The sequence below is a fragment of the Lepidochelys kempii genome, chromosome 3, assembly GCF_965140265.1.
Source record: "Lepidochelys kempii isolate rLepKem1 chromosome 3, rLepKem1.hap2, whole genome shotgun sequence".
NCBI lineage: Eukaryota > Metazoa > Chordata > Testudines > Cheloniidae > Lepidochelys > Lepidochelys kempii.
Genome location: NC_133258.1, coordinates 153,737,050 through 153,749,071, shown reverse-complemented (window position 1 = coordinate 153,749,071; position 12,022 = coordinate 153,737,050). Strand labels below are relative to the sequence as shown.

The window sequence follows — 12,022 nt, the reverse complement described above, 5'->3', positions numbered from 1 at the left end:
CCAATTCCAGCTCTAAGGGGGCCTTAAGGCTGACATTCAGAACTTGTGTTAACTTTTAAATGACAAAACTTCCCAGTTCTGTTGGAATAACATTTTGGTGTTCCATTAAATGCTTGTTTTGTTCTGGCACTGTAGAAAGAACCAGTTACGGCGTTAGTGGAAAATCACTCTGCCATTTTCAAATACTTAGGCCTTCAAAGGCCTGGGCTAAGCCCCATTGACTTCCCTGGCTCACTGTGGGCACATAGATCCACCTGTGCAGTCCTCCCTGCAGGACTGGGGCCCTAACCATTGTTCTAAGATAGCGGAAGCACTTGCCCTCACTGAGCATTAAACGTGGATTAGTTTCCAGATGGAAAATACCCCAGTTCTTAGTCACCTGAGTGCCCAGAGGCCTCTGCATAATGAAATGGGTGAAAATTTTCTCTCTTGCCCAGTCTGATAAATGGGGGGGAAGGGACAAACCAGCAAGATTTACAAATTAACTGCCTTCCGTCACACTGAGGACAAGTATGCGCCATTTCAACCCAAAGGGGTTGAAAATAAGCTCCTAAAAAGGAGGCTGATTCTGTCACGCTTACTCACACTGAGTGGGACCTTGTTCTATGAGCAGCTGACTAAAATCACTGGGACCATACGGAAGTGAGGTTCCTCTCACTGCGAGGGTAGCTCAATTGGGCCCTAAGAGTGCAAAGGCCTTTTCTACCATAACCATAGTGGACCCTCACTAACTTTGCACCAATCCAGAGAGCTTGAGCCACAATCTAGCCCTTAGTAATGAGACATACCATAGCAATGCTGTTGCTCAGTCTGTTCTTGGAAATGGGGAAAGTCTATGGATTTTTTGGGCAAATTATGGGCTATGTGCCTCTGCAGTGGCATAAGAAAGAGTAAGAGCCTTCATTTATAGTGTGGGTGTAGACAGCAGACTTGGGACTGTGCACCCAGTATTCCCTCCCCCACACAGAGGGGTGTGGAGTGGATAGGGCCTTGGCTCTGACCTCAACATGTCGGCCAGCAGAACTGAGCTGGCTTGGGAGGATAACTTACTACTTGTATGGCAGAGTAGCACATTACTACCGGAGCAGGGAGGAAATTGAGCCTCTCTGAGGGTTTGACTACACTTAAATGCAGCGCGTTGCATACATACGCTGCATGCCTCCCTATCACAGGTATAAATAGCAGTGTAGACCATGCAGTTGAAGAGTACAGATGTACCTGAACCTAGGGCATGTATCCTACGCAGCTCTCTCTTCACCCTAGCAGCGCCCCCCCCACAGCTACATGGTGATTTTTAGCAGTGTAGGGTCCCGCTGTCGGAGCCTTTCCCACCACAGTGAGAGACTCCAGCAGCCGGGAAAGGCTCCATCAGTAGGGACTGCTGTGCGTACCTGCACACTGCAGTGCGGATGCAGCCTGCTGGTTACTGCGGCGTGTAGCTACGCATACTCTGCATGCCACTGCCAGTGTACTGAGGCACAATTCCTTCCTTAGAGGGGGGCACCTATGCACAGCCATATGCTTTAGCCAGTGGTCCCCAAACTTTTTACCTCTCACCCACCTTACTCCTGTCTGCACTCCTCTTCCCCCGGATCTGGGGCCAAGGCTGGAACCACAGCTGGGGACGGGGGCAGGGGCAGGGGCGGAGCTGGGTGGCGCTCCCTCCTTGCCCCCCATGGGGGCTGGCCTAGGCCTCAGCTTGGGGATCTCTGCTTTAGATGGTGCAAAAGCGCAATCTAACTGTAAGACTTCACTATTTTTGCAAAATATACTGATGTACACTCCCTTGTAGACTGCTCATAATTTGAACTACACTTGTCCAATAAATGTGCTAAATCTATTTTGTGATGCATTTTTCCATTGACTCTTCTATTAGGTGTCTTGGTTTAGTCACTAGTTCAGTAATATGCGGTTCAGACTTGACTCTGTGCTGCTTCTACCATAGTGCTATAAAATGGCCCATTCCTTTCAGGATTTGCGAGCATGCTTTTACTATGGTTTGAACTGAATCAGTGTGATCAACCCAAAAAGTACATGAATCGTGGCTTCTGCAAAATCTCCAAAGCAGCATTTAAAAGTTTTACGGTGGCTTCATGCTGCCAAATTCAGGTTTTTTCTTTTGTCCGATTACAATGACTCTTCCCTAAGAGGAAATGACTCTCTGGAAAAAAGGTGGAAGTGAGTATAATTGGTGCAGTACTGTGAATTATGCTACTACCCCTATGGCACAAAATAATTTTGGGTAAAACAGTAAAAATCATCTTATTGTACAAATGAAATGTATCCCATTATTCCAGGTCTGACTGATAGAAAAGTGATGTACTTGTGGGGAAATCAGCTGTGGCACAATAGAGTTTCCACTTACAAAGCACTCTTCTTAAAAAAACTTCCCAGACCATTGTATAAAAATAGGTACATTAGAGGTGTGAACCGCCACTGATTAATCAGGGCTTAAAAAGGCTATGGTATAAAATAAAGAGACTAAAGTTTCATGGGTTTTCCCTCCCATGGGAATACAAAATCTTGAGCAGTTTTGGGCAATAATAACCAAAATTGCTCCTTTCACAGACACAGAAGAAAGACAACAAGGGACTGCAAGGATTGTAATAGAGACTATAGAAATAGATTACAAATAAAAACAGTTCTAAGCCATAGAACTAAGTTAAAACCATAACATTTATTTGGGAATTGCCATACCAGATTAAACCAATAATCCATCTAGTCTAGTATTTTATGTTCTTATGTCTACACTATGAAAGTAGGTCAAATTTATAGAAGTCAGTTTTTTAGAAATCGGTTTTATATATTCGAGTGTGTGTGTCCCCACAGACAATGCTCTAAGTGCATTAAGTGCATTAACTCGGCGGAGTGCTTAAACAGTACCGAGGCTAGAGTCAACTTCCAGAGTGTTGCACTGTGGGTAGCTATCCCACAGTTCCCGCAGTCTCCGCTGCCCATTGGAATTCTGGGTTGAGATCCCAATGCCTGATGGGGCTAAAACATTGTCATGGGTCGTTCTGGGTACATATCGTCAGGCCCCCGTTCCCTCCCTCCCTCCGTGAAAGCAAGGGCAGATAATCGTTTCGCGCCTTTTTTCCTGATTTACCTGTGCAGACGCCATACCACGGCAAGCATGGAGCCCGCTCAGGTAACCGTCACCGTATGTCTCCTGGGTGCTGGCAGATGCGGTACTGCATTGCTACACAGTAGCAGCAACCCATTGCCTTGTGGCAGCAGACGGTGCAATAGGACTGGTAGCCGTCATCATGACTGAGGTGCTCCTGGCCGCGTCGGCCGGGAGCGCCTGGACGGACATGGGTGCAGGGATTAAATTTGGAGTGATTTGATCAAGTCATTCTCTTTAGTCCTGCAGTCAGTCCTACTGAACCATCTTATGGTGAGGAGGCAGGCGATACGGATTGCTAGCTGTCCTATTGCATCATCTTCTGCCGGGCAACCATGAGATGTGAATGGCATGCAGTCCTTCTGCACCGTCTGCTGCCAGCCAAAGATGTAAAAGATAGATGGAGTGGATCAAAACAAGAAATAGACCACATTTGTTTTGTACTCATTTGCTTCCCCCCCGCCCCCGTCTAGGGAACTCATTCCTCTAGGTCACACTGTAGTCACTCACAGGGAAGGTGCAGCGAGGTAAATCTAGCCACGTATCAATCAGAGGCCAGCCTAACCTCCTTGTTCCAATAAGAACAATAACTTAGGTGCACCATTTCTTATTGGAACCCTCCGTGAAGTCCTGCCTGAAATACTCCTTGATGTAAAGCCACCCCCTTTATTGATTTTTAGCTCCCTGAAGCCAACCCTGTAAGCCGTGTCATCAGTCACCCCTCCCTGCGTCAGAGCAACGGCAGACAATCGTTCCGCGCCTTTTTTCTGTGCGGACGCCATACCAAGGCAAGCATGGAGGCCGCTCAGCTCACTTTTGCAATTAGAAGCACATTAAACACCACACGCATTATCCAGCAGTATATGCAGCACCAGAACCTGGCAGAGCGATATCGGGTGAGGAGGCAACGTCAGCATGGTCGCATGAGTGATCAGGACTTGGAGACAGATTTCTCTGAAAGCATGGGCCCTGCCAATGCATGCATCATGGTGCTAATGGGGCAAGTTCATGCGGTGGAACGCCGATTCTGGGCTTGGGAAACAAGCACAGACTGGTGGGACCGCATAGTGTTGCAGGTCTGGGACGATTCCCAGTGGCTGCGAAACTTTCGCATGCGTAAGGGCACTTTCATGGAACTTTGTGACTTGCTTTCCCCTGCCCTGAAGCGCATGAATACCAAGATGAGAGCAGCCCTCACAGTTGAGAAGCGAGTGGAGATAGCCCTGTGGAAGCTTGCTACGCCAGACAGCTACCGGTCAGTCGGGAATCAATTTGGAGTCGGCAAATCTACTGTGGGGGCTGCTGTGATCCAAGTAGCCCACGCAATCAAAGATCTGCTGATATCAAGGGTAGTGACCCTGGGAAATGTGCAGGTCATAGTGGATGGCTTTGCTGCAATGGGATTCCCTAATTGTGGTGGGGCCATAGACGGAACCCATATCCCTATCTTGGCACCGGAGCACCAAGCCGCCGAGTACATAAACCGCAAGGGGTACTTTTCAATAGTGCTGCAAGCTCTGGTGGATCACAAGGGACGTTTCACCAACATCAACGTGGGATGGCCGGGAAAGGTACATGACGCTCGGATCTTCAGGAACTCTGGTCTGTTTCAAAAGCTGCAGGAAGGGACTTTATTCCCAGACCAGAAAATAACTGTTGGGGATGTTGAAATGCCTATAGTTATCCTTGGGGACCCAGCCTACCACTTAATGCCATGGCTCATGAAGCCTTACACAGGCAGCCTGGACAGTAGTCAGGAGCTGTTCAACTACAGGCTGAGCAAGTGCAGAATGGTGGTAGAATGTGCATTTGGACGTTTAAAGGCGCGCTGGCGCAGTTTACTGACTCGCTTAGACCTCAGCGAAACCAATATTCCCACTGTTATTACTGCTTGCTGAGTGCTCCACAATATCTGTGAGAGTAAGGGGGAGACGTTTATGGCGGGGTGGGAGGTTGAGGCAAATCGCCTGGCTGCTGGTTACGCGCAGCCAGACACCAGGGCGGTTAGAAGAGCACAGGAGGGCGCAGTACGCATCAGAGAAGCTTTGAAAACCAGTTTCATGACTGGCCAGGCTACGGTATGAAAGTTCTCTTTGTTTCTCCTTGATGAAACCCCCGCCCCTTGGTTCACTCTACTTCCCTGTAAGCTAACCACCCTCCCCTCCTCCTTTCGATCACCGCTTGCAGAGGCAATAAAGTCATTGTTGCTTCACATTCATGCATTCTTTATTCATTCATCACACAAATAGGGGGATGACTACCAAGGTAGCCCAGGAGGGGTGGTGGAGGAGGGAAGGAAAATGCCATACAGCACTTTAAGCACAGCACTTTAAAAGTTTACAACTTTAAAATGTATTGAATGCCAGCCTTCTGTTTTTTTGGGCAATCCTCTGTGGTGGAGTGGTTGGTTGGCCGATGGCCCCCCCACCGCGTTCTTGGGCGTCTGGGTGTGGAGGAACTTGGGGAGGAGGGCAGTTGGTTACACAGGGGCTGTAGTGGCAGTCTGTGCTCCAGCTGCCTTTGCTGCAGCTCAACCATACACTGGAGCATACTGGTTTGATCCTCCAGCAGCCTCAGCATTGAATCCTGCCTCCTCTCATCACGCTGCCGCCACATTTGAGCTTCAGCCCTGTCTTCAGCCCGCCACTTACTCTCTTCAGCCTGCCACCTCTCCACTCGGTCATTTTGTGCTTTCCTGTACTCTGACGTTATTTGCCTCCACGCATTCGTCTGTGCTCTGTCAGTGTGGGAGGACAGCATGAGCTCAGAGAACATTTCATCACGAGTGCGTTTTTTTTTTCTTTCTAATCTTCACTAGCCTCTGGGAAGGAGAAGATCCTGTGATCATTGAAACACATGCAGCTGGTGGAGAAAAAAAAGGGACAGTGATATTTAAAAAGACACATTTTATAAAACAGTGGCTACAGTCTTTCAGGGTAAACTTTGCTGTTAACATTACATACATAGCACATGTGCTTTCGTTACAAGGTCGCATTTTGCCTCCCCCCACCGCGTGGCTAACCCCTCAACCCTCCACCCTCCCCGTGGCTAACAGCGGGGAACATTTCTATTCAGCCACAGGCAAACAGCCCAGCAGGAATGGGCTCCTCTGAGTGTCTCCTGAAGAAAAGCACCCTATTTCAACCAGATGACCATGAATGATATCTCACTCTCCTGAGGATAACACAGAGAGATAAAGAACAGATGTTGTTTGAACGCCAGCAAACATACACTGCAATGCTTTGTTGTACAATGATTCCTGAATACGTGTTACTGGCCTGGAGCGGTAAAGTGTCCTACCATGAAGGACGCAATAAGGCTGCCCTCCCCAGAAACCTTTTGGAAAGGCTTTGGGAGTACATCCAGGAGAGCTGCGAATGCCAGGGCAAATTAATCCTTTCACATGCTTGCTTTTAAACCATGTATAGTATTTTAAAAGGTACACTCACCGGAGGTCCCTTCTCCACCTGCTGGGTCCAGGAGGCAGCCTTGGGTGGGTTCGTGGGGTACTGGCTCCAGGTCCAGGGTGAGAAACAGTTCCTGGCTGTCGGGAAAACCGGTTTCTCTGCTTGCTTGCTGTGAGCTATCTACAACCTCATCAACATCATCATCATCTTCTTCTTCTTCTTCGTCCCCAAATTCCTGCTTCCGTGTTGCCTCCATCTCCATTGAAGGAGTCAAACAACACAGCTGGGGTAGTGGTGGCTGAACCCCCTAAAATGGCATGCAGCTCATCATAGAAGCGGCATGTTCGGGGCTCTGACCCGGAGCGGCCGTTCACCCCTCTGGTTTTCTGGTAGGCTTGCCTCAGCTCCTTAAGTTTCACGCGGCACTTCTTTGGATCCCTGTTATGACCTCTGTCCTTCATGCCCTGGGAGATTTTGACAAAGGTTTTGGCATTTCGAAAACTGGAACGGAGTTCTGATAGCACGGATTCCTTTCCCCATACAGCGATCAGATCCCGTACCTCCTGTTCAGTCCATGCTGGAGCTCTTTTGCGATTCTGGGACTCCATCATGGTCACCTCTGCTGATGAGCTCTGCATGGTCACCTGCAGCTTGCCACGCTGGCCAAACAGGAAATGAGGTTCAAAAGTTCGTGGTTCTTTTCCTGTCTACCTGGCCAGTGCATCTGAGTTGAGAGTGCTGGCCAGAGCGGTCACAATGGAGCACTCTGGGATAGCTCCCGGAGGCCAATACCGTAGAATTGTGTCCACACTACCCCAAATTCGACCCGGCAAGGCCGATTTAAGCGCTAATCCACTTGTCAGGGGTGGAGTAAGGAAATCGATTTTAAGAGCCCTTTAAGTCAAAATAAAGGGCTTCATCGTGTGGACGGGTGCAGGTTTACATCGATTTAACGCTGCTAAATTCGACCTAAAGTCCTAGTGTAGACCAGGGCCTAGTGACCAACACTGATGCTCCAAGGAATGGTTTAAGAAATCCTGAAGGTACAATTATGAAATACATTGGCTATAGAAGAGGTGTTGTGAATTTACTTATGTTTGCAAAGCATGCTGACATTCTTAGAAGGAGAGCGCTACAGGAGTGCAAAGTATTATTGCCATACAATAAAATCCATTATCTAATTTTCTCATGAGGAGAATTGGAGGTAAAACTATGTATATCTTGTCAGCTTCAAAGATGTCCATGCAGAGTACATTGTATATTTGGCTATAGTAGACTCTGAACCATGTGAATATAAATAAACTAACATTTGCTAACCAGGATACAGTAGAACCTCAGAGTTACGAACACCTCGGGAACGGAGGTTGTTCATAACTCTGAAATGTTTGTAACTCTGAACATTATGGTTGTTCTTCCAGAAGTTTACAACTGAACATTGACTTAATAGTACTTTGAAACTTTACTATGCAGAAGAAAAATGCTGCTTTTAGCCATCTTAATTTAAATGAAACAAGCACAGAAACAGTTTCCAAACCTTGTCAAATTGTTTTTTTGTTTTTTTTTTAACTTTCCCTTTATTTTTTTTAGTAGTTTATGTTTAACACAATCCTGTATTTACTTTTTTTGGCCCAGTTCCAAATGAGGTGTGTGGTTGCCTGGTCATTTCTTAATCTGAGGTTCTATTGTATTGAATAATCTCAATTTTATTTTAAAACATGCCATTGAGGTTTAGCCCCTTTGTGCCCTGCTTTCTCTCCTGCTCTATGAGTCCCCTATTCTGGATATAACAGGCCAAAGTTGGTAATATATGCTTCAACCACAATACACTGGTGTGTTCAGGGTAGTGTTGAAGTGAGGAGTCTGTAGGCCAACAATAGTTTTTGCTGCAATTACCCTTTAATTGAATCAGTTATGCTGCTGCTCTCCATATGACTTTTGACCAGTTGTACCAATACAGCCATACTTACAAAAATACCCTGAAATGATTATTTCACTGTTTGCTCCTGAACTAAGAGGACTAATATGTGCTCCAGCATAGAAGGCAGCTGGAAAACTAAAGTTCTTCAAAGGCGTATTTCCAGTAATGGGAAGCTGGTCCATGGTGCAGAAGCAGAGTTGAACAGCATGCCTACAAAATGAATTGTACACATACCTCTATCTCCCACACCTGTGTAGTGGCTCCTACTTTGAAAGTAGTTCACATAGAAAAATGTTAGCAACTATTGTTCTTTGGGAGTTGCCTCTGTAGATTCAGGCTGATGAGACAGTGCCCTCTGACATGTGGAGCTCGCAGAACCATTGTAAGGCTGTGTCTGTGGAAACTGCATGAGTAGCCCCTAAGGATGCTAAACATCCAGGCCTATCCAAGAAAGTGCATTCTCCAAGCATCTGAGTTCGACTGTGAAGAACGGTAGGAAACCTGTCTGTGTCCATTCAGTGCCACAGACCGCTCTTTCACCTCCTTTGTTATTCAACATCAAGGGACATTCTGCAGCCTTGAGGCACAGTGGGGGTCTGCAAAGGCTTCTGCAATGTCAAGGCACTATGGACCAGCTTCCCATTACTGGAAATACGCCTTTGAAGAACTTTAGTTTTCCAGCTGCCTTCCATGCTGGAGCACATATTAGTCCTCTTAGTTCAGGAGCAAACAGTGAAATAATCATTTCAGGGTATTTTTTTAGGACAGCGCTGTAATGGCCGTCATATCCAAGGATCCTTTCCCATACAACTCCCTAATACAGTGATACTCGGACCCCGGTGGGTCAGGAACCAAAATAGTGATCAACATTACTCAAAAGAGCCATAGTACTGTGAATTAAACAGTATGACAGGGGGATATATATAGTTATATGACTGACCGAGTATTATTATTTTATCAACTACAATTGGTTAATAACATAGTAAGAGCATCCTGATTGGTTGATGATTAAATCACACAGTGCTTTAATAGCATGTGCTACAAAGAGCCACTTGCAGCTCATGAGCCTCAGGCAGAGTATCACTGCCCTAATGTATGGTAGAGTTAATTATCGGATTGATGTTCTGTATGTGAAGTGGCCAGTTAACACTGGATAGTCTGAGGGTTCTTCATTAAAATGCTCAGGTAGCATGTTGCATTACTCAAGTGATCACTTCGTAAGAATGATGACTGTGTTACCATTTCCCCTTCTTAGCATGGCAGCATGAACAAAGACGAGATGTCGAATTAACAGTAATCGCCTGTTTCTGTTCCACCTGCCATTGCAGTTAAACTATAGAAACAAAAGCAGAGACATAGGCAGAACAAAAAGTGCCAAATCCTTAATCAGGCAGGTATATGTTCGAATATTGTTGACTCAAGCAGGGGCTTTGTTTACATTGTAAAGTGTGACTTTCATTAGCTTTTGATTTTACCAGACTCCAGTTCTACGTTGTGCTGATTGTAGATACTTAAAGTAAGGCAGGACAGAGTTGACCAAGATGCAGGATAAGCCAGGGGCTTTACTTAGGAAAAGAAGTTTGACTGGAACATTCACTGCAAAGTAGCACTTTGCAGAAAAGAAACCCACCCAGTACGTGGCACGAGGGGTCACCCCAACTGCCAGTCTATCCCTCCCTTTTCAGTTGCTGATAACTTGACAAACATTTCTACGGGGGTGGTATTTTCCGTGGGTAGTCTCAACACAAAGGTGATTTTTTTTTTTAATTTCCTTCTGATCTGGAGCAAAATAGTTTAAGCCTTTAGAGTGTGGAAAAACAAACAAACAAGTCAACCACATTTCCTATCTCAAATTTCCTCTCAGAAATTGTGTTCACGTACCTCAAATAGCTGAAGCCAGAAGCTTCACCCTTGTCTCACAGAGACTTGCACCTAGTCTGCACTAGAAAAGGCTTGTCACTAGTGCTACACAAGCAAACCCTCCAAGTGCAGCTTATACTGGCAAGAGAGTGCTTTTTGCCTGTATAACCTATACCAGTTCCCTGAAATAAGCTATTTTGGGGGAAAAAAGGACTTTTTTTGCCAGCGTAACTGCATTTTGCCTAGGACTTTTGCTGGTATAAAAAATTATTAAAAATCTCACATCCCTAACCAATGTTGTTATACCAGAAAAAGTTTTAAGAAATCAAGCCAGGTTTGGAACAAAAATATTGTGCAATGTTTTAAATAAGTTAAAACTTTCAGTTAGCTGGTGATGCAACACTCGTGTGGTTTAGATCATTGTGGGGATCTGAATCCCCACAAACAAGTTGTTACTGACAGGACTCAAGGAGTAAATGCATACCATCCCCTGCTGTTTCTAGGAGGATGAGTTGGGGCATAGCAGAAGCTGCCACAGGAAGTGCATTGTGGAACTCAGCTACCTGGGGGCTCATAGGGATGTGGACTGTGGGTGGGTCAGCTACTCAGTTACACCAACCTTTACTTCTATGAGGGGGTAGAGAGTGGTAAATGAGGAGACAGGCTACCACAATCTGGGTTAGGAAGACACTCCTCCCTTTTCAGGCCACTGGGGCATTTCCCTCTACCCAGGAAGCGGCCAGCAGCAGGCCAGCATTTGTCCCCAAGGCAGTGGTTTCAAACTTTTTTTCTGGAGACCCAGTTGAAGAAAATTGTTGATGCCTGTGACCCAACAGAGCTGGGGATGAGCGGTTTGGGGTATGGGAGGGGCTCAGGGCTGGGGCAGAGGGTTGGATGTGGGGGTGAGGGCTGTAGGGTGCAGGAATGAGGGGTTCAGGGTGTGGGAGGGGGCTCTGGCTGGGGCAGGGATGCGGGAGGGGGTCAGGACTCTGGGCTGGGGGTGCAGGTGCTGGGGGATTTGGGGTGCAGGAGGGGGTTCCAGGCTTGTGGGAGCTCAGGGCTGGGGCAGGGGATTGGGGCCTGATAAGCAGCGCAGCTGGGGTGCAGAGGCAGGCTTCCCGCCTGTCCTGGCACCGTGGACAGTGCTGCGCCCCAGAAGTGCCCAGCAGTGGGTCTGGTTCCTAGGTGGAGGTGCAACTCTCACCTGCAGGCACCGCCCACCCACCCTGCCAATGGGAATGTGGAGCCAGTCCTCAGAGCAGGGGCAGCACACGGAGCCCTGTAGCCCCCCTGCCTCGAAGCCAGACCCACTGCTGGCCACTTCCAGGGCACAGCGTGGTGTCAGAAAGGTAGACGCTAGCCTGCCTTAGCTGGGCAGCACTGCTGCCGGGACATTCAATGGCCCAGTCTGCAGTGCTGACCAGAGCTGCTGTGACTGAGTCCCTTCCATTCTGCGACTCAGTTCTGGGTCACAACCCGTGGTTTGAAAAACACTATCCTAGGGATTAAAGCAAGGGAAGCAATTTATGCAGAGTGCGGAGCTTCAGTATGGGCATTTCACAGTTAAAGACAGCTGGTTGCTGCATCGTTCTGCAAGTAGGAATTTATAAGCCTCATAGCTTAATTTCTTCACCTTCTTCCCACTCCCCCTCCCACTTTTATAGAAAAACAGAAGTTAAATAAGGAGAGGAAAATGGCATTCGTTCAACATTC

The 12,022-nt window shown here is 47.2% G+C and overlaps 1 protein-coding gene across 5 annotated transcripts in view; it reads left to right on the top strand.

The window, feature by feature from the left end:
- RBKS (ribokinase) overlaps positions 1–12,022 on the top strand; it is a 113,386-nt gene that overhangs the window by 99,445 nt on the left and 1,919 nt on the right. The gene's annotated exons all lie outside the window — the stretch shown is intronic.